The sequence below is a fragment of the Chiloscyllium plagiosum genome, chromosome 5, assembly GCF_004010195.1.
Source record: "Chiloscyllium plagiosum isolate BGI_BamShark_2017 chromosome 5, ASM401019v2, whole genome shotgun sequence".
NCBI classification, from domain to species: domain Eukaryota; kingdom Metazoa; phylum Chordata; class Chondrichthyes; order Orectolobiformes; family Hemiscylliidae; genus Chiloscyllium; species Chiloscyllium plagiosum.
This window is the reverse complement of record NC_057714.1, coordinates 87,364,372-87,387,576: the sequence shown is the minus strand read 5'-3', so window position 1 is coordinate 87,387,576 and position 23,205 is coordinate 87,364,372. Positions and strand designations below refer to the sequence as shown.

The window sequence follows — 23,205 nt, the reverse complement described above, 5'->3', positions numbered from 1 at the left end:
TTGTAAAATGACATGGCGGCAGAAAGACAGCAAACATTTAACTTGGCATTTTATAATGTGGAGGAGCCAGTGTTGGACTGAGGTGGACAAAGTTAAAAATCACACAACATCAGGATGAAGGAGCAGTGCTCTGAAAGCTAGTGCTTCCAAATAAACCTGTTGGTCTATAACCTGGTGTTGTGTGATTTTTAACTCTGCAATTCTATAGGCCTTCCCATCCTGTGTTTCTCACCCCTCATCCCTCAGGAGTGGGTAAAATCTAGTCCATAAAGATCAACCCTGGAGTGATTACATCCCATAATCCCCAGGTCCATTTTAACAAGTTATTCAATTTAACCCTCAGTTTCTATGACGTTGTATATGAAATCTTCAGCCTTCTAGCCAATTTTCACATCAAATGTGATTATTATGTATAAAATAGAGAAGGGAAGGCAATCCTTTGATTCTGCTTGTTTCTAATCTGGAATTTACTGCTACTTTCTAATCTATAAACCAGCCCCATTAAACAGCAATTAAACATTGATCGCCCTGCAGCTGTACTTACTTCAAGAAATTAGGTTTTGTGGTTTTAAAGGAGAGGCCAATGTAAATATACTGTTCATCAGCTTTAACAGAATAATAGATTGTGTATGATATAATGCTTCTGTCATTTTCAACAGCCAATCATCTGATTTACCACGAACACTGCTTTGAAAGATTCATTAGTTTAAATCAAATGTTCATTGGAGTGACTGAACTGTGGCTCTACTATCGATAAGACTTCAAGATCCAGTGAATAGAAGCTGCAACCCATGTTCTATTTGGAAGTTGCACTCCTTCAGATTCTACAACCCAGTTGATCAAAAGAGAATGTGTGCAAAGATTTGATATTGTAGTCAAATTGGGTTTATATTTTGATGCCAAAGCATTGGGGAAGTCTTCCAATTTCCAAAAATGATTGGATATTGGAATATTTCTTCCAATCAAAGTGCAATAATTTTGTCCCCTTTATGTCCTGACATTGGAGGGGCTCTTGGAGTGCAGTGATACATCTGACCAATAAGGCCCACCTGCTCCAATAGTGTGTCATAACACATCTGACCCAGTTGGTTAAAAGTATGTATACTGGCATTGCAGGCTGTTCAGGGAGGTTCACTGGGTTGTGCATGGGAATGGAGGGGTTTTCCTAAGAGGAGAGATTCTGTTGGTTGGGCCTGCACTGATTGGAGTGTGAAAGAATGAGAATCAACCTTATTAATGATATGGGGGAGCCGGTGTTCTCTGGGGTGGACAAAGTTGAAAATCACACAATACCACGTTATAGTCCAAGTTTATTTGGAAGTATAAACTTTCAGAGCGCTGCTCCATTGTCAGGTAGGTAGTGGGGGAGGATCATAGGACAAAGAATTTATAGTAAAAGATCAAAGTGTCATACAACTGATGCGATTCATTGAACAAACCTAGATTGCTGTTCAGTCTTTAATCATTTAGAATGGGATTGCTGGTTTTGGTTTGTTCATACGTAAATCCCAGAACTTCTTTCAAGTCACTTTTCAAGATAACTTAAGGCTTTATTAAAGAAAAAGTGACATCTCAGCTCAGACATTGCATTAAAGGTGTGAGGTTAGAGTCTGTATCCCAACCTTGAATCAGATTGGTTCTATTTCCAAAGTAGGAATTGATAAAAAGTCACATAGACTGACTGCCTACAGATTGTGTGCTTTATGAACAAAATAGAATGCATGTGCAAATGCAATTTTATTCTATTGATGTACGTGTGTGCGCGCATATGGGGGGAGAAACTGAGAGTGTGTGCGTCTGTGTGTGTGTGTGTGTGTGTGTGTCTGAGAGAGAGGGGGAGAATTTTTGAGTGTGTGTACGCAAATATGATGGAGTATATGTCTGATGAGGGTGTGCATGTGAGTGTGTGTGCATGCGTGTCTGGGAGAAAGCGTGTGCATGATAGAGGGTCTGTGTGTGCGTACATACTTGTGTGTATGTGAAGTGTGTAGTGTAGTGGGGTCACCTGCAATGTGAGATGAACCCGAGATCCCGCTTGGGGCCATCCTCATGCGTACCACGCAGCATCCATCCATCTGTTGTCGTAGTGTCTACTCGGTCTCGCCAATGTACCATGCCTTGGGGCATTCTTGCCTGCAGCATAAGAGATACACAACATTGGCGGAGTCACCTGCCTTGAACGTGGTGGGTGGTGTCCCCACATGTAACGGTAGTATCCATGTTGACACTATGACACATCTTGCAGTGGTTGCCACAACACGGTTGTGATTGTACCAGTCTGACTCAAGACAAACTCTAACCTCACACCTTTAATGCATTGTCTGAGCTGAGATGTCACTTATTTTTAATAAATCGTTGTTACCTCAGGAATGTGACTTGAAAAAAGGTTTGGGATTTACATATTAATGAATCGAAACCTGCAACCCATTCTAAGTGACTAATGACCAGATTTGCAGATCTAGACCAGCAATCCAGATTTGTTCAATACATTGGATCTGTTGTATGACACTTTGATCTTTTAATATAAATTCTGTGTCCTGTCCCACTAGCTACCTGATGAAGGAGCAGTGCTCCGAAGGCTTGTACTTCCAAATAAACCTTTTAGACTATAACCTGGTATTGTGTGATTTTGACCTTATTAAAACATGCTAAGATTCTTTGGGGCTTGACGGTACATTCTGAGAAATTGTTTCCCCTTGTGGGACAGTCAGAGACCAGAGGCCACCACTTCAGTCTAGGGGGTTTGTCCAGTCCAGATAGAGATGTGTAGGATTTTTTCTTCAGAGGGAAGGGACTCTGTGGAAGTCTTTTACTGCAGAAAGCTGTTGAATGCAGAACAATATGTATACTCGGAACTGAGGAAAACATTTTTAATTAATAAAGGAATCAGGGTTATGGAGAAAGAGCAGGAAAGGGGAATTGAGAATTATCAGATGCGCAGACTGAGAAAAACAAGAGGGGAGTTTGCACTGTCAGCTATTATCAGTGCATTATTGGTGCCAGCAAACAAGAAATCTGTGTTTTATTAAAGAAAAACAAATCTGGTCTTTACTGGGTTAAATCCTTGTTCTTCTTCTCACAAATTTGAGAGGGTAAACGCAAACAAGATAGTTGTGCTAAAAACCATGTTGGAAGACGTCAGTGAGCAACAGAAAATTTAAAATGGTGAAGAATTTGCAACTTTAAAATCAATACCCACAGAATTATAATACCCCTTCAACTTCTAATAGAAAAAAAGAGACGATTCAGCAGAACACAAATCTCTTGCCTGTAGGCCTTAATTGCTGTGCATATGCAGAAGGAAGTGATTAACCTTTATGATGGGAAGTTACTGCATTTTATTCCCATGTGTATACAAACTATTTTAGATAAAGCTAAGATAGCAAAATCATGTCCAGACATGCAAACTTTTTAACAAAATTTGGTCTGCATTCTGAATTCTTGTAAATAGGCTGAATACACAAACTAGGTTAAGCTGTAGCCCAGAGTTATACTGTTACATCTGAGCAACACTGTTCTGAGATCAAGCTCCACTCTGGAGACTTGAGCACATAACTTTATTTGACAGTAGTCCAAGGCCTCACCTGCATTTTCAGGTGGATGTAATTGATTTTCCTTAGATAAGGGGACCAAACTGTTGCACTTTCCATTGTAAGAAATATTCCAATATCCAACAGTGTTGAATTAAGCAATTTAGTGATAAATACATTGGGTTAGCAGATAGTTTGGCATGCACGGCAGCAAATTAAGAATCTTTTCATGTGCTTTGGCATCAAAAAATAAACCCAGGTGCTTTAACTGCAATTTCTTGTCTTTGCACAAATTCTCTTTTGATCAACTAGATTGTAGAATCTGAAGCAGTGCATCTCCCAAGTAGGTATTCAATTGCAGCTTCTATTCATTGGATCTTGAAGTCTTACAGATATTAGTGCCACAGTTCTGCCACTTCATCAATAAAGATTTGATTTACCCCACAGACCAAAGATGTGCAGGTTAAGATGGATTGGCCATGCTAAGTTGCCAGTAGTGTCCAGGGATGTGCAGGTTAGGTGGATTAGCCATGGGAAATGCTGGATTGCAGGGATGGGGTAGGGGGCTGAGTCTGGTGGGCTGCTCTTCGGAGGATAAGTGTGGACTAAATGGGCCGAATGGCCTGCTTCCACACTGTAGGGATTCTAAGAACAGAGGAGTTCCGAAGTTCTGCGTGATGCTAATCCCTTAATCAACACCACAGAAGTATTTTAATTTGCCATTTGTCTCACTGTTATGTGGGAGTTGGTATGCAAATTGGCTATTGTAGCTCCCTCTTTAAAAAAGGTTATTTCTTCTCTCTGTCTAACCTGCAGAGTGTTCCCAGCATTTTCTGTTTGTAATTTAATCATCAATATCTGTATTTTCCCTTCCAATAACAAGTTTCATTTATACAGCACATTCAATGCAACAAAACATCCCAAGGTGTAATGTAGGAGAGCTATCAAACAAAGTTAAGTACACAGTATAAAGATCTTTTAGGACAGGTGACCAAATGTTTGCATAAAGAGAAATATTTTGAGGGCCATCTTAAAGAACGAGAGAGAAATGCAGATGTGAAAAGGCTAAGGGAAGGAATTCCAGCTTGGGACTTGGCTGCTGAAGACATGGCCCCTAATAGTGGAAATCCTCATCTAAATATTCTGACAGTCATCCCACCTTTCTGTCAGGTTGAGGTTTTAGCCTTTTGTTTAACAGGTCCTCAGGTGAGTCCCAGCTGAGGATGTTGGAAGTAGTTGGGGTGGTCTACAGCAGCAAATGGAAGTATGGTAGAGCTGGGGAGAAGACCTCTGTTCCAGCCTGGTTCCACTGTAAGAACAAAAAAAGATGCAATTATCTTTTCTTTTTTCAACTCTATGGCAAAAAGTCATACTTAGAGGGACACAGTGATGTTGGAGGGTTGTAAGGTTGATAGATATCTCAGAGGTGGGAAGGATGAGGCAACAGGTGAATTTAAAAGCGAGGATTAAATTTGTAAAACAGTAGCTTTTCCAACCCTGAAACCAATAAAGGTCAGCAAGCAAGGGGCAATGGGTGAAAGGCACTTTACCAGGTGAGATCAGTGGATCTTAAACAGTTTTGGTTGAAGGATTCCTTTTCAAATGGGTTAATCATCATTTCAACTCCCCCTCCCATTCTGCCGAGGACATGGAGGTCCTGGGCCTCCTTCACCGCCGCTCCCTGACCACCCGACGCCTGAAGGAAGAACGCCTCATCTTCTGCAACCACAGGGCATCAATGTGGACTTCAACAGTTTTCTCATTTCCCCTTCCCCCACCTCACCCCAGTTCCAAACTCATTTATCTCTCCACCCTTCAGGCACTCTTTTGCCCGAAATGTCAATTTTACTGTGCCTCGGATGCTGCCTGAACTGCTGTGCATTTCCAGCACCACTTTAATCTAGAATCTGGTTTCCAGCATCTGCAGTCATTGTTTTTACCTTTTTACTTAATCATCATATACCTTCAATCCAAATGTTTAATACTGTCTGTATCGTGTAATGGGGTGATTTCACATTTGTATTCTGTAATCTTATGGAATATGGCACCTTGGGTTTTTGTACTTGCGTATCCCTTGAGTTTAAGTACTTAAGAAGCACTCCACCCCCACGAAAAGTTCTGACTGCATCATGGCAGCCATGTCCATGGTTTTGTGATATCTACAGCTACTTGATTTTTGTACCTTTCTCCTCTATGTAAGCTACCAACTTTCTACCACCCACCCACTCTTCACCCCCACCCCCTCACCCCACCACCACACCACCACAAATCCCTGAAGAGAGACAGCAGGCCCACTCAGTATTACATACAGGGCAATGGTACTCCACTCCTCCCTGAGATTGGACCATTCACTCACCTTGATTCCCTAATCAGCCCCATTCACCCTGGCCATCTGCCCTGTGTGGTCATCCAGTCATAAAGCCAGACTTGCTCAGTAAGCATATTTACATTATTTTGTGGACCATTTTAGAAATCTTTGATAATCAGTGTTTCAGGTTAGCTTAAGTTTATGGAGAGTGCAATTTGTGAATATGATCAAGAAGAGCAGTGAATTAGTTGAATCTAGAGTTAACAGATATTGTTAAGCATTTCGGGAGCAGATGACCTGAGGTCAGGGTGGAGAGATAGAATGTTATGAACATTACGATCTTGAATTTTCTAAAAATTTTAGCTAAATTGCCCATTCTGTTAGGTGCATTAGTCAGAGAGAAATAGGTCTGGGTGGGTTACTGTTTGGAGGGTTGGTGTGGACTTGTTGGGTCGAAGGGCTTGTTTTCACACTGTAGAGAATCTAATCTAATCTAACGCAATGTTAGTTTTAGCTTGGATCCCTTACTGCATTTCATAGCTTTCTGATGAAAAATGTCTTTCACTACTGCTTGAGGATTGTTCTTTTTCTATTAATTTCTTCTAGTTCTGAGCTTCAATGTGCTTTGTCTATAAATGTCCTGTTTCAGAAATCTGACATGACTTTAAGAGCTTGATGCATCAGTATTGTTCCCAGGATCTGAGTTCAGATTATTTCAGTAAACATATGCAGCCTATAGCAATCCCTGGCAATGCAGGGATTGTAGTCACTGCACAAAGTTGGCTGATTCTAGGAAAACCTGCTCACATCTCACAGGTATGTACAAGGTCCTTTGGAAAGAAAGCTTGGCTAAAACACTACAATCCCAATGCTTTGAAATTTTCCTCATTTACAACTTCTGAGATGTTGGTATAGTGTTGCAGCTTTGTGCTAAGTTTGGAAGTTGGAATTTAGGAGCTACTTAGATAGCTGTAGTAGGTCATTAAGAAGAATACAGCATGGTATAGATTGACTGGAGACCTGGGCAGAGAAATGGCAGATGGAGTTTAATCCGGACAAGTACGAGGTGATGCATTTTGGAAGATGTAGGAGGTAAGTATACAGAAAATGGCAGAACCCTTAGTAGCATCAACATTGAGAAGGATCTAGGCGTACAGGTTCACGGAAAGTGGCAACACAAGTGGATAAGGTGGTCAAGGAGACATATAGAATGCTTGCCTTCATCAGTTGGGGAATGGAGTATAAAACTTGGCATGCCATGTTGTACCTGTATGAACTTTAGATCGGCTACAATTGGAATATTCTGCAGTTCTGGTCACCACACTACAAGAAGCACGTGGAGGCTTTCGAGAGGGGATAGAAACGATATCCCATGATGTTGCCTGGTTTGGAAGGGTTGGATAGATGGGCATAGCTTGACATGGAAGGAATGAGAGCTCTGAGGAGTTCGTGTGTTGTCATGAGGAGTATTGGGAGATGGTGAGAGTTGAAGGGCTATTCGTTGATTATTTGTTTTTACAGCTGCAGTAATATCCAAGAATGCTGATTGATTTTTCGCACAGTCTGTCCCTGCACCCAACAGCCAGCCGCCTATGAACTCTCCGTGGGGCAAGAGTCACTATCCCAATAAAATACAGATGCCTCCCCCAATGAGAATCTGAATCTCCAAGGCACATTTTCCCAGGTCGGATTTGTGGAGACAAGAATTATCCCAGCTCTGCTCTCCCAACATGAGAGCAAGAATTCAGGCTAATATGTTTGGCTTCATCAGAGGAAGTACTGATGAAGTTGATTTCAGCAGCCAAAGACAAAACATACCTCTTTAGACATAACACATCAGATCTAGGGTTAACTTACAGATTTAATTTACAGTACTGTTGTTCAGGGAATGGCCAGTGACGAATGGGAATATTAGTGTGTTCCAGCAAGGAGTACTCAGATTGTGGGACAAAACAGAGCCACCTTTACATCAAACCTGCACCATACTTGTCATCATTCAAATGAACAATGTTCATTGAGGTTTATTCTGTGAAAAAAATATACAAATAAGGGGAAACAAAAGGGGAAGATTGTGGATTAAAATATACAAATAAGGGGAAACAAAAGGGGAAGATTGTGGATTAAACCTCTGTACCTCGCTATCTATCTTTCTTTCTTCCTTTCAGACACTTCATAAAATGTTTGCATTTTAATGAATATTTTGGTCTTGTGAAGTTACATCTCCTATGTGGCTCAGTGTCAAATTTGTTTTATAATGTTCCTGTGAAGGAAGTTGGGTGATTTAATTACATTAAAAGCATTATGTAAGCATAAGTAGTTGTTTTTGTGGTACAGCAACTTATCAGTTTTGTGTTTACTTCAACAACTCATGTACAGACCACCAGAGCGCCTGGGCAAGCTCAGAGAAACACATCCTCTTCATATGGAAATACCAATTTTACTTTCTAAGCCAGAGACCAATCAAGAGTATAATATCACCCTGAACTACAAATGCCAGGAAAAAAAATTTTTTATGATGTTTGGATTATAATGTCAATAAAGAATCTGTTTTACAAAATTCTTATTTAAAACTGAAATAAAATAATCTTCCTACAAGATTTTATCTTTGGTACAATGTCAAGCCATCTTGATTTCATTTATTTTGATTTTGTTATATTAAATTGAAAAACAGCCCCAAAGCTAAAGCAAATACAAATTCCTCAGCACTGGGAGCTTAGGGTATTACAAGCTATTTTCTTTGTTTCTTAAATTTAGTTATCTCAATGGTTAACAGCCTAGTCTTGAGAAAGTGTTTAATCTAATAGTTTCATGCCCATAAAGTTCTTTTTGTGAAATTTGCTGTTGAGACGCTTGATTCTTGTGTTTCAAGGCTCTTGACTCTATTCCTGATGGAGACTTTAGCAGCTCTTGACGATCCAAAGGCAGCTCTGGGATTAGTTGCTAGGCGGTACACAAGAGTAATTTACAAATACACTTCCTATGTTAAAAATCACACAACACCAGGTTATAGTCCAACAGGTTTAATTGGAAGCACACTAGCTTTCGGAGCGACGCTCTGTGACAATCACCTGATGAAGGAGCGTCGCTCCGAAAGCTAGTGTGCTTCCAATTAAACCTGTTGGACTATAACCTGGTGTTGTGTGATTTTTAACTTTGTACACCCCAGTCCAACACCGGCATCTCCGAATCAACACTTCCTATGGGTTGTTTTCCTTTCACATGTTCATGTCGTTGGCTCCTGCTTACAACATTGTAAAAACAAGGACTGCAGGTGCTGGAAACCAGAGTCTCAAACCTGCTCACAACATGACTGATTATGTTATCAAAGATCAGCATCAAGACATGATTAATCAGAGGTACAAATTTTTACCCCACTGTTCAGTGTCCTGTAATCTGTAGCTTTAATTGGTGGGAGGAAGGGAAAAACTTCTATCCACTTAAAGGCTTTGAAACTGGCTGCTAGAAATTGGACCATCGCATAATTTTAATATCGATGGACAGGATTACAAAACATGAATCTCCATGCAGGGAACATTAGTGGGGGATTGCTGGTCTGTACTTAAAACTGAACCAAAGGGCAGCAGGAGCAAAGATCATGCCAATAGGTGCAGAAGAGTTCTGGTAGTGAGAATAGGTAAAAAGAGATCTGGCTTAATATCAGCTAGGAAGTGCCATGCATGGTATTGACTGCAATCATTTAATATCCAGTGGAGGAAGAACTTTAATGACTGTTTTTAGCCATTAAGACCATTGCTCCCTCAAGGTAGGACTGATTAAGAATCCCAGATTGCAACCTCATGCCATCTCAAGGCTCAGAATGGTATAATTCAGTAAACTAAATGACTGCTTTCTGTGTAAGGAGAAAGACATAACTTTTATATTGTGCCTTTCATGATTTCAAGAAGCCCCAAAGTGTATTACAACCAATTAAATTTTTGCCGCAGTCTTTATGCAAAGACAACACAGCAATGAGACAAATGGTCAGTTTACCTGCCATGGGTGTTAGTTGAGGAAACAATTTTGCAAGGACAAGGTGGCCAGTAGCAATACGCTAGGTATTTACAGACCAGTTAGTCTGATGTCAGTGGTGGGGAAATTATTGGAAACAATTGTAAGGGACTGGATTAATCAACACTTGGAAAGACAGGGATTAATCAGGGATAGTCAACATAGATTTGATCGAGGGAGATCCTGTCTGACTAACTGAATTGAGCTTTTTGAAAAGCTGATTAAATATATTGACAAGGGTAGTGCCGTTGATGTGGTTTACATGGACTTCAGTGAGGCCTTTGACATGGTTCTACATGGAAGATTGGTCTAAAAGGTAAGTGCCCATGCAATTGAAGGCAAGTTGACAAACTGGATCCAAAATTGGCTGACAGATAGGAGGCAAAGGGCAGTGGTGGAGGGATGTTTTTATGATTGGAAGCCTGTGACCAACAGTGTGGCACAAGGATCAGTGCTGGGAGCGTTGCTGTTTGTTATGTACATTAATGACCTAGATGTGAATGTAGATGGTTTAATTAGTAAGTTTGCAGATGACAGGAAAATTGTTGATGTTGTTGATAGTGAGGAGGATGGTCTCAGGCTGCAGTCTGATATTGATGAGCTGGTAAATTGGGCAGAGCAAAGCAGATGGAATTTAATCCTGATAAGTGTGAGGTGATACATTTTGGGAGGTCAAATAGGGGAAGAATGTACACAATGAATGGTGGTCTATACGGAGTGCTGAGGAACAAAGGGACCTTGGTGTACAAGATATAGATCCTGGAAGGTGTTAGAACTGGTACATAGGCTGGTAAAGAAAGCATACAGCATGGGCTGTCTTCATTAGTTGGGGTGTAGAATATAGGAGAATCTCAAGGTCTTGTTACAACATTATAAAACATTGGTTAGGCTATAGATGGAATATTGTGTTCAGTTCTGATTGCTATACTATTGGAAGGACATGATTGCACTGGAAAAGGTGCAGAAGAGTTTCACCAGGACGTTGCCTGCGATGAGAAGTGTAAGTAAATGGAATTAGTATGGTTTGCTATTTATTGATCGACATAAAACTGTTGGATTGAAAGGTCTGTTTCTATTCTGTGACTCTATGACACTATTCTGCTTTGAATAATGATGGGCAATCATTTACTTCCTGTTAGAAGGCTAATTGTTTCCTAGGTTAACATCACATCTGAAAAACAGCAACACACCCTCAGTACTACTTAAGTAAGCCATGTGATTTGACCTCTTGACATTTTTGACTTGGAATGCTACCACCAAGCCACATCTAACACACGAATTAAATTACACGCCTGGAAAATCCTATATTGCATGCATACCATACAAAGAGGCATTATATCCATAACAGCCATGAGAAAACCAAACCCTCCCCATTAGAATGCCAAATTAAACAGACTGTGTCTAAAAGTAACAAGTTGTGTTTCCATGCAGGAAGAAAATTGCACACAATCAACTCACGAAGCACAAGAATTGGTTGACAGAGCAGAAGGAAGAGTCCATAGAGAAATGAAAATCCCATTGAGGTGGGGGATCTGGGCCTTACGAAATGGGAGAGTTTGAATTCACAGAAGGTTTATGAAGAATAAGCACCAATGTTCAAAGATTTTTTAAAAACTACTTCTCTTTTTATTCTTTCATGTGATGTGAACATCACCATAAGGTCTGCATCTGTTGCCCATCTCTAATTTCCCTTGAGTGCTGCAGAGAAAGGACTAGAACAGTAAAAATAAATGTGGATAGCAGAAAACACAGTAAATAGTATTTTCTGTCCACAAGAGCTGGAGCAAGTAAAAGCAGATGCAGTAAGAGACAAGGGTAGACATTGAGATGTGTTGTGCCCAATATTCATGAAAGAAAGCACAACCGTTTAGAAGGCCTGCACTCAACCTGTACAGATCTCATTCCTACTGCTAAATTCATGTGGCTTAGCTTTCAAAAAAAATCTTCGCTGTTTAAAGCAGATATTGAGCCACTAGAGTCTGTCATTGAAGAGTTTAATATCTATTGAAGGAACTTCAAGCCACTCATGTTTTCTGAATTTGGATGTCAATAAGCCAGCAGTCACAATGAAAGGTAATTAACTCTTTTTTCATTCTTAGAGTGGAACCAGGATGGAGCTAAAGTGTTCTCTCCAGCTCCATCACACTTCTGCTGACATCCTCAACTAGGACTCACCTGAGGACCTGTAAAACAAGTGACCAAAACCTCAATCTGACTGAAAGGTGAGATTCCTATGGAGGTATCCAAAATATTTAGGTGAGGATTGGTGTCCAGTTTGGGTTCATAATTTTTTTCTTCTTGCCAATGTCTTGGATCTGTGGGTATTGTTCTGGCTTCCCAGATAATCACATACAGCTCATCTCCCTTGAGTTGGTGATCAGGTTGGATGTTTTCAGTCACCGATTGTGGTTGTTTGATTGTTAAGAAAACTTTTCCAAATATTCAATGCTGTTGCTGCAAGATTTCTACTCACCCAGCTCTATCTCTTCACTGGCATTGACTGTTCTTTTGTCTGAAAGTGCTCAAATAGGTTGTGTTCACGTTTTCGTTCTCAATATTTGCTTCTTCCTGTTTGCTGAGTTTTAGCTTCTGATCTACTTTCAGTAATAAAAGGAGTGTTTTCCACTTTTGGCAATCCTGTATAATTGCAGATTTAACAATGAAATTTGAGATCTTCAGTCTTTTTTGAGATTACTATCATCACACTACTAATTCAACCCTGGCTATGCCTAATTGTTCCTAATGTTTCCTTTCCATTAAATCTTCCTGAAGGAAGCTGGAATAACTAGTCTTCTGTTGTATTCAAGTAAATTACCCATTATTGTGAAATACTCTTGGTACTTATAACTAACTGGACTTTTAGTTTAGCACAATACTGGCAACTGGTATCACAGTTCTTGTGGAAGTTGATTGATTATCTTTTGGCTTTCTGACCCCTGTTTTTTCTTAGTGATATAAAGCATTTCTTTTAGGCTATAACAGGTAATCGTAATAGATTATTTCTTCTTATTTGTAGGTTCAGCCATAAATCTAGGGAGCACAATGAGATCCTCTATCAGTTACTCCTTTACTAGACAGTATAACAGTCTGATTCTGGGCTAATGTTTTGACAACTATGTGTCTCTAGTGCAGTTGTTCTGTTAGAACTTGGGGGACTCCTGAGTGCTTAAAGGAGTTGAAGTCTAATCATAAAAACCGAAAGATACTATAAATCAGAAACAACAACAGAAATTGCTGAATCAGCAGGACTGGAAGCATTTGTGGAGAGAAATCAGAGTTAACATTTCGGGTCGAGTGACTCTTGCTCAGATGTCTAAACATGTCCACTTGCTCAAAGGTGAGAAATGTTAATTATGAACTATATTTTCAACCATCTTATGCTCCTTGTGTAATTGCAGCTTTCCTATTCTCTTGACAGTTATTTCAACTACACCATGTACCTCATTGCCATGCCATGCAAAAGGACAAAGATCTCGGAACATCAGGCAGCTTTGCAATGGGTGCAATCAGCCACACTTTCCACACATCTTGCTTGCTTTCTGTATTCAGGTTACAGCATTAATATTGGTAACTACACCCCGTTGGGAGTAGATGGAAATGTGGAATTTGAATCACAAACAGGTAGTCTATGAAGCTCAGTGTCTGAGAGATCTTAGACTTTGCCCTTTTCCTCACACCAAAGGCACAGTCTCAGAATAAAGAGGTGCCAACTTAAGACTGAAATGAGGAGGAATTTCTTTTCTCAGTGTTGTGAGCCACAGAGAGGTGTTTCCTGTCTTTTACAGATGTTGTCAATGTGTAAGGCATTTGTAGTAGCAACACTGTAAGCCTACTCCATGTAGAGATTCAGCAATACGATTGTTGGTCTTTTTATGTTTTCCCTATGCTGATTTTGGCTGTGGCTCAAATATTTTTGTTTCATGTACTTCTTTTCTTTTTCATGGGAAGGGCATGTGAGACTGTCTTGCTGGCCCTGCAGCTCCTACAACCCAAATAAAAACTGACTCATTGCCCACAGATCACCAATGTGGCCAGCTCACAAATTAAGCACTCACTGTTCACAACACTGTGTATTGTCATTTTGTTTTCCCACAGCGACCCTAGTAGTAGGTGTAACCATTGTCCTGCTTCAAATGTTGTCTGAGTCTTTTCCCTGTGGTTTTCACGTTTGTATCATTGCCTTTGTTTTGTTTTTGGAAAAATTGCTACAGCCACCATGTTGCATTCTTGTATTGTTTTCCTGAACATAGAATTACCACACTTATGCTGGATTGGTAAATACCATAGATTTAATTTAATTTAAAGTCTCAAGCAGGTTTAGTGAGACAATCTGATCATTTGCAGTTACAGAGAAACTTTTGTGCAGATCCTTAGTCTAACATGTTACTGTTTTGACTTCTCATAGCTGCTGGTCATGTGGTAACATCCTGGCCAATTGCTCCTCAGTATACTCAATTCTTAAAGCAGTAACTCAACATGAATGGGGAAAATTTATCACTCACAATTAGGGCAAGGTGGAAGAAAGAGTAATGTAGGATTTAAAGTCTTCATTTTAGGTTCACTGGTTTTGGTACAGACTTAGGCTTAGTGAACTAATGCAGGTTTTTAAACTTACCTTAGCAGGTTTTGCTGACCTTTGAAAAGCTGTACCTAACAGGGAACTTGTTTAGGGGTGAATTAAGATATTATCAAGGTCAAATAGATGGAACAAAAGGCATCTGTGCATTTATTAATTAGGCCCCTGCTGAAATCCAATTGGAAACTCATTCATGCCAGAACCAGTTTTGCTAATGTGGAGAATTGGGAACACAGCATATAGTGGATCTAATGCATGGATCAAATTCCCCTTTTTCTAAAAAATAATAACACTTTCATTGTTCATCTAGTACCTAACAACGGCGAACATGGAAGGGTTGCTGCACAGTTAGAGACCATTCATATCTGCACTGGGTGATGAACAAAATCATTTGAATGCTTTCTGCAAACGCTTGACCCATGGTTTTGTCAGTTACAGTCCTTCAGATGGAGATCCAGGTACGTTTTAAACAAGTTCAGGGCTTCTGTCTCAGTCACCATACCAGGTAGTGAATTTTAGACAGTCATTACCCTATTGGTGAACATGTTTTTCCCTCATGTCCCCTCTAATTCTTCTATCAATCACCTTATATCCGTGCCCCTGGTAACTGACCACTCCATGAGGGAAAACAGTTTTTTTTTCTGACTGTTGAATCCAGGCCCCTCAATTTTATACATCTCAGTTAAGTAACCCCTTATCCTTCAGTTCTAAGGAAAATAATATTATCCTATCCAATCTTTCCTCATGGCTGCAATTTCAAGATGTGGTAATGTTCTTGTGAATCTCCTTTGTACTCTTTCTGGAGAAATCATGTCCCTCCTGTAATGTGGCGATCAGTATTGTACAGAAACCCCAAGCTGTGGCCTAACCAGCATTTTATACAGTCCCAGTATTAAATCCCTGCTTTTGTATTCTGTACCTTGTTCAAAGAAGAAAAGCATTCCTTTTGGCTTCTTGACCATCAACCTATCCTGCAACTCACACTCCAAAATCTCTCACTTTCTGTACCCTGCTCAATATCCTCCCAATTTTGTATGTACTCTAGATATTTTTGCCCTCTCTAACAAAACGTGTGTCAATTTATAAAAGTTCTTAAATGTACCACTTTTCCAAATAGCCACTCTGCAGCTTTGCAATGTTATATTAAGAAACAGTTATTTTCACTCTTCGCCTGTATTAATCTTGTCTAAAGATTACACAGATTTGTCAGGACACACATCAGCCTCCTTCAAAGTTGAGATTCATATAACAGAACATCATGAGAAAGGTCTTTTCTCAAAAAGTCACTGCTAAGCAACATATGTATGTCACAAAATGATTTCTCTCTTTCCAATAATGGTTGAATGGGATTTTCCTACTAATCTGCCTTGGGACCAATAAGAAGAAATAAGCCTGTAATTTTTCCTTATTCAATCATGGGATGACCCATCCCAGAGGGCAGTTAAGAGTCAACCTCATTACTGTGGGTCTAGAGTCACATGTAGGCCAGACCAGGTGAGGATTCCCCAAAGGACATTAGTGAACCAGTCGACAATGGATTCATGATCATCATTAGACTCTTAATTCCAGATTACTATTGAATTCAAATTCCACCATCTGCAATGACAGGATTCGAACCCAGGTCCCCAGAACATTTCCTGGGTCTCTGGATTAATAGTATTGCAATAGTACCACTAGGCTGTCACCTCTTCCAATAGCAGGGAATAGATATTAAATTAGTTTAGCACAGACCTTAACTCCAAAGAAGGGCTTTTGCCCGAAATGTCAATTTTACTGCTCCTCGGATGCTGCCTGAACTGCTGTGCTTTTCCAGCACCACTAATCCAGAATCTGGTTTCCAGCATCTGCAGTTATTGTTTTTACCTCCAAAGCTCCATAGGCAAGAGATTTTGATTTGTTTATATTATAGATCCTAATTTTCCCATGGTTACTCTAATATACAGTGCAGTAAGGTAGGATGGAATTTGTAAATTAAGTTTTTCACATGGTGATCTTAATTTTTCCTACTCTGGCCCTGATCTCTCACATATCATTGTAAGGACACATAGAGACATCCTTACAGGGTGGATATAAAATCAAAGTTCACTTTCACCTGGTGACAATGGTTTCCAACCTGCTCCCTTGCCTTGGAAAGATATTATTCATGGACAGCCCTCAGTGTGAAAAGGACAGAAAATCAATTGTTTTCAAAAAAGCACTTAACAGGAAAGAATCTAAACATAGATTTCAAAGTCGCTCATGATCCCCATGGGCAAGAAAGTCATTGTAAAAGCTCCTTTGAAGACAAATCCAACTATTTCTATCAGCTTTGATGCTGTCCATTCCTAACATGCAGAAGTACTAGTTTCCCCAGTGCTGAATATGAAGTAGTGCTTCAACAAAAGACAAAATACAGTAGATAAGCAAAGATCGTAGAAACCTTTTCTTAATGAAGATATATTCTGTAGCATTAGCACAGAATGTTACATTTTATCATTTCAGTGTTATCATATTAGTTCAAATATTTTTCCAATCTACATTTTGCCTGGAAATGTTTGTGCAATATGATATTTTGATGAATCATTGAAGCAGATTTCATAGCTAAAGGAAATTGGGTGTAAGCCAAAGAAAACAAAATAATTACGAACCATGCTGTTGATACAACTTGCTTAAGGTGGTTCTCAGCAATATCAATGCCCAAAATAATACTGCAGAGCAGGACAAATATTTTTCAAGCAAATTGACAGAGTAACAGGTATGTGAAGAAATAAAAGTGCTGAACCCTGCTTTTGTATGCACAGCATGTGTCTCTTACCCTTGTTTTATGTTATATAATATAACCTAATATATTATTTACACTAACTAGTTGTGCAAAATTACATTGGACACTGTTGTACAATTATTATCAATTGTCCATGATATGTCCATGTTTACAAAATGGGCCAATCAAGAGATCATTCCCTAATAAGGCTTTTCTCAAGCTCAAATATTGCCATAATAGCTAAAGTCACCAGAGCTGTGGAATCCTGTTCTTCAGACATCTATTTACACAGATTATAACAGCCATGTTTATGTAATATTTCAGAAAGAATTTGACAATACATTAGAAAGCCATCTTTCAAATAGTTATTTAATCTACAAGAACTGTAATTATGTGCAGAATAATGTATTTGTAACCAGGCTTAAGCACATTCATAGCTTGAAGAAAGAAGCCAGCAATAAAGGCTGTGTTAACAAGAAGATCTATTCTAATATTTTTAGAAATTCAGGCAATGTCGTGAAAATTAGGAAATTTTCATTAGAAATGTAAAGCTTGATTAATTGAACTTGAATAATATAAATACAGCAATACCGTTTTGGATACTGATGGTAGGGACGGCCTACTAGGGGAAAGCCATAGTTGTCAGGTCTCTGGCACTGAGCCTGGCACTGTGGCTCAGAAGGGAAGTGGGGAGAATAGAAAAGCGCTAGGGGACTCAATACTTAGACAGATTGACAGGAGATTTTGTGGTCAGGAACGGGACTCCCCGAAGGAATGTTGCCTCCCCGGTGCCAGGGTCCGGGATGTCGCCAGTCGGGTTTACAGGATTCTGAAGGGGGAGGGTGAGCAGCCAGAAATTGTGGTACATGTTGGCACAAATGACAAAGCCAGGAAAGGGATTGAGGATCTGAAAAGTGACTACAGAGAGCTAGGTTGGAAGCTGAAGAGCAGGACAAGTAGAGTAGTGTTGTCAGTTTTGCTATCGGTGCCACGAGACAGTGAGATGAGGAACAGTCAGCTTAACACGTGGCTGCGCGGCTGGTGCAGGAGGGAGGGCTTCAGATACTTAGACCATTCGGTTGCTTTCTGGAGAAGGTGGGACCTGTACATGAAGGACGGGTTGCACCTGAACTGGAGGGGCACAAATGTCCTGGGTGGGAGATTTGCTTGAGTGGTTTGGGAGGGTTTAAACTAATTTGGCAGGGGGGTGGGAATCAGAGCCACATGTCAGAGAGGGGTGTAGTTGTAGATTGGGCAGTGACAGGATGTAGTGAATCTATTGGGAAGGTTTTCTATGTGATGAAACAAAAGGATCGGTTAAAGTGTGTCTGCTTTAATGCAAAGTGTGTCAGAATAAGAATGACAAACTTAGAGCATGGATTATTACTTGGGACTATGATGTTGTGGCCGTAACGGAATTACAGGGACAGGAATGGTTGCTAGATGTTCCAGGGTTTAGAACATTTAAAAAGAACAGGGAGGGTGGAAAAAGAGAAGGGGGTGTAGCATTGCTAATCAGAGAGTGCATCACAGCTACAGAAATGAAAGTTGAGGAAAGCTTGTCTACTGAGTCAGTATGGGTGGAAGTTAGGAACAGCAAAGGAGCAGCCACCTCATTGGGGGTTTTCTACTGACCCCCTAATAGCAGTAGGGAGATCAAAGAACTCATTGGCCAGCAGATTTGGGAAAAGTGCAGATGTAGCAGGCTTGTTGTTATAGATGCCTTCAACTTTCCCAATATTGATTGGAACCTCCTTAGTGCAGATGGTTTGGATGGAGCCGTTTTTGTCAGGTGTATTCAGCAGGGTTTCCTTACTCAGTATGTAGACAGACCAATGAGGGGAGCGGCCATTTTGGATTTGGTGCCGACAATGAGCCAGGACAGGTGTCAGATCTTGCGCTGGGAGAACACTTTGGTGACAGTGACCACAACTGCCTCACATTTATCATAGCCTTGGAGAGGGAAAGAAGCCGTTACCATGGGGAAGAAAATAATTGGGGAAGAGAAAATTATGATGCTATCAGACACGAGTTGGGAAGTACAGATTGGGAGCAATTGTTCCACAGAAAGGGCACAACAGACATGTGGAGGCTATTTAAGGAATAGTTGTTGCGAGTGATGCATAAATTTGTTCCTCTGAGACAGGCAAGAAGTGGTAAGATTAAGGAGCCTTGGATGATGAGAACAGAGGAGCTTCTTATCAAAAGGAAGAAGGCAGCTTACATAAGGTGGAGGATGCAAGAATTCCCCCTTAAAAAACAACCTGATACTGATCTGGATTAGCTATATAAATACTGTCACTACAAGAGCAACTGAGATGCTTGCAATTCTGCAGCAAACAACTCACCTCTTATCCACCATCTGCAAGGCACAAATCAGGAGTACAACAAATACTCTCCACTTGCCTGAACAAATGCAACTCCTAGAATACTCAAGAAGCTCAACACTATTCAGGCCATAACAGCAACTTGATTTGCATCGCATTCATCTTCATCATTTACTCCCTTCACCACCAATGTACAGTGAGAGCAGTTCTGACCATTTACAAGATGCACTGTAGTAACTCTCCAATACTGCATAACCAGCACATTCCAAATCCATGACTACTACCACCTACGAGAAGAAGGGAAGCAAATGCATGGAAATATCACCACTTATAAGTTCCCCTCCAAATTACATACCACCATGAAATGGAATGATTCCCTTGATAACATAGGGTCAAAATCCTGGAAATCTGTTCCTAATAGCAATAGGGGTGTCCCTACACCTCAAGTTTTTCAGTGGTTCAAAAAGGCACTTACCATATGTCTCCAGGTCTATTGGGGATGGAAAATACATGCTGTCCTAGCCAGCAACTGTCACATCCCATGTACAAATAATACAAAAAGCTTCTGAGAGTGAATGTAAAAACAGAAGTGCTGCCCTGAGGGCTTAAGGACATAAATAGGATGCAGGAAAAGGAAGATTGATACTGTCTTGGCAAAGAAAAGCTTCCATTGTATGGTGTCGAAAGTTTGAGAGATGTGAAAGAGAGTTTTACCTTGTCTCTCTTGTTGAGATAATTGAACTTCTTTCTGAATTGTAAACAGATGCTGGAGTAAAAACTACTTCCGGTAAGACGGTGTGCCACATCTTGTGCAACGTTTTCCACCTGCTTTGGGATCCACTAACTATGGAACTTACTCGGCTCACAAAGTTGCTCCAAAAAAATAAAACTCACTTCAGGCATGTTCTTCCCCCCTGCAGCTCTTCATTGCTAATTTCCTATTTTAGGCTTGGAAAAATCCTCTCCTTTAAGTGCTTTAAGAACTTGCAGTAACACCTGATTCCCCATTTCCTAAACGATGAATTGCTTTCATAAAGTGCTTTCTTTGTGGCAACTAACTTAGTGCACGTGTGAAAAATTATTTGGATATCCCAATGAGACTTTTGGGGGCCCATTGATCTCACCCCAGCCAACACCCACCAGCATTATAATGGGAGTTCAGAATTGATTCCTCATTTTCCAATGTGAGCCCAGAAGTAAATAAAGTAAATTGGATTATCTAAAACACAAATCAATTTGTTTCAATATTTTAAAAAAATCATAGACAATCTTTGAACTGACTGGCCCTGTAGATCATATATGCTCAGATTTTCAGCATCTACAATATTTTGCTTTATGTCCTAATTAATTGGCACCCTATCCCTACCTTCCATATTCACTCCCTTCACCATTGAAGCAGAATGGCAATAATGGATGCCATCTACAACGTGTACTGCAGCAACTCACCAAGGCTCCTCTGAAACGTATGCTTACATCAAACTACAAACCATCCTGGCATGCTGAAATGACACAATATGTTTACAAAGCAAGTATAGCAGCTTATACCTTGACATTACATTTAGTCAGGATTATAAGAGCACATTATGCAATGATTTCCTGATCACAGGGCATCTCAAAACAGAACTCAATTTTGCAAGTGGAATTCGTGTCACCAGAATAGTAAATTTTGGATGTATGACAAAATGGGGTGAAATGTGACGCCTTGGTGCTGACTGCAGGTGCCTTGAAAGCAAGAAAACGGTGCTGCCTGTGCTTTGGGTGTGCCTGTGTTGTTGAGGTAAAGCATGGGAATGCTGTGAATGCACCGGAAGTATCCGGATGGTGCTGTTGTGACATTAGACAGCTGCTCCATCTAATTGGACATTCATTTCAGGAACTTTGTCTATGCATGGCCAGTGAACATCTGTGCTGATCAATCCCAGTTGAATAGGCATTCAACTGGAAAAAGCTTGTCGTGCCAATGTTACTTTAGAGGGCCAGGCACCAACTTGCAGGTGAAGTACGTTTGGCTTTTACTCTTGTGAAAGTAGTGTATGTCTTTTAAAGGTAGCTGCTGTTTAAAAGGAGGGAGGCAATAGGCTTCGGTGACTGAGGAATAGTTATTCTGGATGCAATGCCTCACGATCTGTGCATGGCCGTTAAATGGAGTAAAGGTTACAGAAAGTGGAAACAATGTGAACACTGAGAAGGAGAGGACACTGCACAAAACGATAAATACCTTTATAAAAGGATATATATTAATTACATAGGAAGCTGAACGTTATACGAGGACAGACTTTTCTCAGACTATGACATAAAAGTAGATGGTTAGCCTGCCGACCAGATAAGCTGAAGAAGGGCTTATGCCCGAAACGTCGATTCTCCTGTTCCCTGGATGCTGCCTGACCTGCTGTGCTTTTCCAGCAACACATTTTCAGCTCTAAATAAATGTGGTCCCATTTTCCAGCATTTGATCACCCTGCAGCCATTTAATTTTGTTTTATGATGAATAATCTCCAGTTGTTTGTAAGTCTGTACCAGAGAGCAAGTTTTTTTAAGACTCTTCTTCAGGCAGTGGTTGATGTTTTCTTCCTCCTTGGCTTGCAGATGTTCATCATGGTGTTTACGAGCTTCCTTGTTCTGCAATGTTCAGCCTGGTCAGCCAATAACCTCTTGTCTGCCTTCAGCTTGTGAATGTGCTCCACCAAGATATGTTTTTTTTAACACATTACCTTTCACCACGTGGCCATCACTCCCTGTATCTCCCTCTCACTTTAAACCTATGACCTCTAGTTCTGGACTCCCCCACCCCAGGGAAAAGATCTTGTCCATTTACCCTATCCATGCCCCACTTGATTTTATAAACCTCTATAAGGTCACCCCTCAGCCTCCAACGTTGTAGGGAAAATAGCCCCAGCATATTCAGCCTCTCCCTATAGCTCAAAACTTCCACCCTGGTAGCATCTTTGTAAATCTTTCTGAATCCTTTCAAGTTTCACAACATCCTTTCTATAGCAGGGAGATCAGAATTGGATACAGTGTTCCAATAGTAGCCTAACCAATGCCCTGTATAGCTGCAACATGACCTCCCAATTCTTGTGCTCCCAACCAGTAAAGGCAAGCATACCAAACATCTTCTTTGGTATCCTATCTACCTGCAACTGTACTTTCAAGGAATTATGAACCTACACTCCAAAGTCATTTTGTTCAGCAACACTCTCCAGGACCTTACTATAAAGTGTATAAGTCCTGCTTTGATTTGCCTTTCCAAAATGCAGCACCTCACATTTATCCAAATTAAACTCCATCTGCCACTCATTGGCCCATCTGATCAAGGTCCCATTATACTCTGAGGTAAAGTTCTTGGCTGTCCACTACACCTCCAATTTTGGCGTCATCTGCAAATTTACTAACCATATCTCCTATGTTCACCTCCAAATCATTTATATAAATGATGAAAAGCAGTTTGTCCAATGTGTGCAGGAGGGTTTCCTGACACAATATGTAGACAGGCCAACAAGAGGTGAGGCCATACTGGATTTGGTTCTGGGTAACGAACCAGGCCAGGTGTTAGAATTGGAGGTAGGTGAGCACTTTGGGGATAGTGACCACAATTCGGTGACTTTTACTCTAGTGATGGAGAGGGATAAGTGTGCACTGCAGGGCAAGAGTTATAGCTGGGGGCAGGGAAATTATGATGCGGTGAGGCACGAAGTAGGCTTCAAGACATGGGCACA

The 23,205-nt window shown here is 40.4% G+C and overlaps 1 long non-coding RNA gene across 2 annotated transcripts in view; it reads left to right on the top strand.

The window, feature by feature from the left end:
* The window catches only part of LOC122550074, a 64,910-nt gene that overhangs the window by 29,296 nt on the left and 12,409 nt on the right, over positions 1 to 23,205 (top strand). Inside the window, exons 3-4 of one of the 2 annotated variants that reach the window (XR_006311737.1) lie at positions 11,946 to 12,068; positions 13,265 to 13,511. This is a non-coding gene — a long non-coding RNA (uncharacterized LOC122550074). Of the gene's footprint in view, positions 1 to 11,945; positions 12,069 to 13,264; positions 13,512 to 23,205 lie in introns of those variants that run through there. The other variant, XR_006311736.1, reaches the window with a different exon arrangement.